We start from the raw sequence: 6,363 nt of genomic DNA, 5'->3' as shown, positions 1-6,363 counted from the left end.
TATCCTTCCCGATCATCTACCTACACCGCCCCCACCCAGGGCGGACAGACAGGTTTGCAGGAGGAGGGTGGATGTGTCGTGTCTCCCCTACTCTCCCCATCCCCTACCTACCCCGGCCCCACCCGGGGCGGACAAACAGGTTTGCAGCAGGAGTGTGGATGTGTCATGTCTCCTCTACCCTCCCGATCCCCTACCTACCCCACCCCTACCTGGGACGGATAAACAAGAAAGATCCACTCAGATATTATTATTATAGATAGATAGATTGATGAATATTTTATCGGACACCTTTTCAGTTGTTACATAGGTCATTTTCATATCTTTAAAATGTTGAATAGGACCCTTCCTTGTATTTGAAATTTATAGGACGCTTCCTTGGCTTAGGAATGTTGTATAGGAGACTTCATTACCTTTAAAATGTTGTATAAGACTCATTCCTAAAGCTGAATTGTTTTTTTAGACCATTTTCTTAATTTTGAAAGAAATTTTTTTGCATTTTCTTATTCTTTCGATGTTGTACAGGATACTTTCTTATCTATAAATGTTGCATAAGGCACATTCTCGTCTTTGATATGATGTGTAGACCACTTTCTTATTTTTGAAATATTGTATAGAGCACTTTCATTTCTTTGAAATGTTCTAAAGGACACCATTATCTTTGAAATGTTATGTAGGATACTTTCTTATCTTCAGTTGTTGCATACAACACTTGCTTATTTTTGAAGGATTTTGTGGGCAACGTTCTTTTCTTAGAAAATTTGTATAGGACACTTTCCTCTCATTATGTTGTATAAGAATTTTCGTGTCATTGAAATATTGCACAGGGCTCAATATTGTTTAGGGAGAGCGGCAAAAGAAAAATATTCACGCAAAAATTTTTTTATTTCAATTTTATTATTTAGTATTATAAAATTTTTGGTGAAAAGTGTGAAGTAAAGGCAAACAAATAAACAAGCAGATAATTTGTACAGGACGAAAAATTACTCGATATGTAAAAGTGAGGTTTCTTCAATCTGTTTTTGGTATTAAAAAAAATGGCGACTATGAGAAGCTCCTACAACGAATTTACATTCTAATCCTTCCCTGATTAGTAACGGCCCTTCGTTAAGCCATCACAAAGCTACAACTCGTACAAAGAAATAACGTTGCGTCATAGCATGAAGAAGCGGTTGCTGTCACCGTGGTAATTAAAAATAACGACCTTGTACTGCAATTCCCTTCCTCCCGGTCAGGATTGCAAGATGCACCTCGGTATAAATATAAAGGTACCTTTCTCGAGACCGACATAAACACACGAGGCATTTCGACCGCTCCGCATCATGGTATGGGATATTGACTTCGTTCTGTTTTCAGGCTTACAGTGCGGGGATAATATTGTCGCTTTCCTTGTCTGGTTTTCTATAGTTCTGTCTGCATGCAGACTCATATACATATATATATATATATATATATATATATATATATATATATATATATATATATATATATATATATATATATATATATATATATATATATATATATATATATATATATATATATATATATATATATATATATATATATATATATATATATATATATATATATGTGTGTATATATACATATACATACATATATATATATATATATATATATATATATATATATATATATATATATATATATATATATATATATATATATATATATATATATATATATACATATATATATATATATATATATATATATATATATATATATATATATATATATATATATATATATATATATGTATATATATATATATATATATATATATATATATATATATATATACTATATACATACATATATATATATACTGTATACATATATATAATGTGTGTATTTATGTACTTATGCATGCATGTATATATAAGGAAGACCAGAAATGTGTCTCATACATACTTTCCACGCAACTACTCATCGTTGAAATGACCTCCACCGAGCGGCAGAGACTGCGTAATGCCCATTAAAATACCCGGACCATCTGTCACGGGACTGGGCATGACATTAGCAGCCTCTTTAACTCCATTTTTTGTTTATAGAAAGGAAAGTTTACTGTCTTCTAACGCCACTCTCCCTTGGAGTTAACTGCTGAGTGCTGATCACGCCCAAACACATATACACGCAAACACACACACATACACACATACATATATATACGCATATATATATATATATATATATATATATATATATATATATATATATATATATACATATGTTGTGTGTGTGTATAAATTGTCTCATAACTTTTTTAATTCATTTTAACTGTCTTAACCTGGGTGATACAAGGCATTATTATTATTATTATTATTATTATTATTATTATTATTATTATTATTATTATTATTATTTCAGTAGATGAAACCTATTCACATGTAACAAGCCCATAGGGGCCACTGACTTGAAATTCAAGCTTCCAAAGAATGTTGGTTTCAACCTCCCACCGCAGACCCAACACTGCAGCAGTAACTGATCATGATACAGAGCCAGTGACTTTTCATCGGCCTGGGGGAGACGCGAACCCGCGACATCTGAGTGGCATGCCACGACACTGACGACTTTTCTTTAAAACTGGCGTAACCGATACAATCCTTTCCCGGAAAAGTGTTGATGCATTTCTCGACTCATTAACGACTCAGTAACATCCTGCCTTTTAAAAAGGATTAAGTTCAATAGTTTAACGGTTACTTGATATAACAGATAATGCTATATTCGGGTAGCAAATTTCATGAAGCACTGATCCAACCAGTTGACTCTAGTGTCCACGATTTTGATACAACAAAAGTGGAATGAGGAAACCTAACTTTTAAAGCGAAAGAAAAACAAGGTCTCCGGTCAACGCAAGGTCTTTTTCGAACGAGTAGCTCGTAAAAAAATGTGCCCAGAGAAATATCTAAAGAACTAACAAAAAGCGTGGCGAAATCACCACAAAATTCTAGTGCGCCCATATTGGAGGTAAGAGACGAGGCGTATGAAATGGGAAGCTGTTAATGACGAAGTTCTTACTTCGAAATGATGTTGCCATTTTTTCTTTGTTTTATAGACAATGGTTTTAGCGTCGTTTTTGCCAACTTCTCTGCTTGCTGACGATTCCAGCGATTGGAGAAATGTACATATCGTTTTTTATTGTAAGGTGCACAGACTTTGCATTTGGAAATGTTTCTGATTTAAATATAAGTTTATGTATGTAAAGAGAAAATCGAATTGTTTTAAAGGCAACATCACTGCTTGGTAACATCAATGTCCCAGTACTGTTGTGCTTTATTTAATTTATTTTTATATTTTAAAACTACATTTAAACCTTAGTAATACCAGATTTGAAGCCGGACTACTCATTGATAAAAATATATACGTATTATTGGACCTTTTAGGACACTGTCAGTAAGTTGGCAAAACATTAGTGTGACTCCATTGTGTGAATGTGTTTACGCTTATATTCACTGTTATTGTATGATATGAGAAATGCAAAATTTTTCAACAAAAGGATAAAGCGTCGTCACTTAATACAGATAACATTTCAAAGATCAAAGTATTCATTAAAATACAAAATATTAAGTTTTCCCTAACAATTTTCAGTTTACATAATTACGATATTAGTTTTATTTTATTTATTTATTATTATTATTTTTGTTTTGTTTCAGATTGCTTTCAAGTTAGTACTAAGCCTAACCCTCTTGGTAGCGTATGCCTGGGCAGATGGCATTCACGGGGGCTTCGGGCACGGCGGCTTCGGGCACGGCGGCTTTGGGCACGGCGGCTTTGGGGGACACGGCACATCTTTGGCAATTTCGTAAATCATGGATCCTACGGGGGACAGAGAGGTTTCTTCGGAGGGCACGGCGGAGGCTTTCACGGCCTCCGTGGAGGGTACGGAGCAGGAGGCACATCTTACAGCGTGGTTAATCTCGGACCTCCTTTGCCCTTCAGAAGTGGGTACGGGGGAGGCTTCCATCATGGCGGGTTCTCAGGGTATGGGAAGTAGAAGGAAGAATGTTTGAGCTTTCCTTCCTGTAAAAATTTTACTTCATAAGACTGCAAGTCTTCCCCATAGTGTTTCTCTTAATTCTGCAAAGCACTCGTAGATGTGTGCCTTTGTAAAAGCAGGCTAGTTCCCCCATACTTATCGTCATTTACTCTGTTATTCCATTTTCTTTCTTGTTTTCCTTTCGTTCAGTCAACCACATTGCTCTGTTTTATCCAGTCTAAGCCACAGAAGTACACGATACGTCCAAGGAAAAGAATCTATTTATTAGCATGGATTCTAAACACAAAATAATTAACTGTTGACATGAAGATATCTTGATTACAATATTAAACATTATATTGTCATGAAACTACTTTTTTATATGATTTACTGATAGATGTGATTCAGGTGTCCACGTTATTTTATTTCATCATAGGTTTACTTAGGTTCACATTCGAGATCTGCGCTTACTTTGTTATGATTTATTTAATATAAAAACTGTTGATGATTCTGTTTTTTTAATGGATGTAACCCGGGTAAAAAGTTCTTGGAAAATATTAACCTTTGTTACTTTTGAAACGTGATAATAAAATGTAATGTACACTTTAACTTGTGTATTATTTTCTTGATTGCAGTATCTCTTTCTGTCAATGTTCACCTGCATTTATATGACGCACGTGGTCATGTTTTTATTGCGTAACGCGGTCGTAAAATAAACCACACCTCTGTAAAATGATGACAGTTTAAAATAAAATTCCTTCCAATACGTCAGTGCACACGGAGACAAAAATAAAAGCGATATTTGCTCCTAGTGACTCAATTGTCTTTGGGGCCAATTTGCAACCAAATGTCGCTTGCAACAGAGCGTAATTGAAAATTCAGTTTCAGTGACGTTTGGTTACTAAAGGCAGGGGAATTAAACTTTAAGCTTAAAAAGGCTTCTATACATGTGGTTGAGGAGCCAGCAGACAGAAATAGTCACTATCGAAATTATCTCATTTTTTCACTGGATCGGTTCGGAAATGGAGTGCTGGGGAACAACATGAAACCGTCAATAATGAAAGAATGGCTAAAAATAAGAACAGCAAGAATACAAGACAGACAAAACTATTTGCGCTTGTCTCTCCAGCATTGTTCTGAACGGAAATGAGTAATACTTTCGGCATGATGTGATTTTCATCAATGTGAAAGTATCGCCTCTGGGAAAGGTCTGTCATCACTCTGAAGACAGAGGCAATAAGTCAAATGCAAGGTTGTCTTGGTGGTGACACATCTCGCAAGAAAAGAGAAAATCTGAAAGGGAGAGTGATTGAGAGAAAAAAATAATCTCTCTCTCTCTCTCTCTCTCTCTCTCTCTCTTTCTCTTTCTCTCTCTCTCTCTTCATATATATATATATATATATATATATATATATATATATATATATATATATATATATATATATATATATATATATATATATATGTATACATACATATATATATATATATATATATATATATATATATATATATATATATATATATATATATATATATATATATATATATATATATATATATATATATATATATATATATATATATAGATATATATATATATATATATATATATATATATATATATATATATATATATATATATATATATATATATATATATATACATATATATCTATATCTATCTATACATATATATATATATATATATATATATATATATATATATATATATATATATATATATATATATATATATATATATATCCATGAATATTACGCTACAAATGTCGTTTAATAGCCGCCTTACAGTACCACAGAAATAGCTTACTCCCTAGGGCAATTATAAGTGATAAGTGCTTCGTCACCAGTGGCCACGTGTTACAAACTTGCCAGTCAGCTATCAAGGTGGAGGTTAGTTGATATCTACTCTTAAGTACAAAACCCTGACTTCGACAGCACATGTGTAGCAGAGTTGATATAAACTTTTGTCTCTTTGATCGCTCAGTGGTCACAGTCACCGTAAATTCGATGCGTCCCAATCAGGCGGCAGTTCGAATCCCTCTGGAGACGAAGCACTTATCACTTGTAATTTCTCTTGGGTATAATTTGTTCCAGAGATACTGTGAACTGGATGTTGAAGCAAATTTGTGGCTTAATATTTGTGAATATAGAAAATGACCAGGTGTATCTTTATATATATATATATATATATATATATATATATATATATATATATATATATATATATATATATATATATATATATATATATATATATATATATATGCTTACTTTAATGTATTTGTTTAAATACCTGTTTTCTTACTATAAGGAAAATTTACTTTTTTATACAAAAAATAATC

Source organism: Macrobrachium rosenbergii, chromosome 59, assembly GCF_040412425.1.
Source record: "Macrobrachium rosenbergii isolate ZJJX-2024 chromosome 59, ASM4041242v1, whole genome shotgun sequence".
Lineage (NCBI taxonomy): Eukaryota > Metazoa > Arthropoda > Malacostraca > Decapoda > Palaemonidae > Macrobrachium > Macrobrachium rosenbergii.
This window is presented reverse-complemented; position numbering follows the sequence as displayed.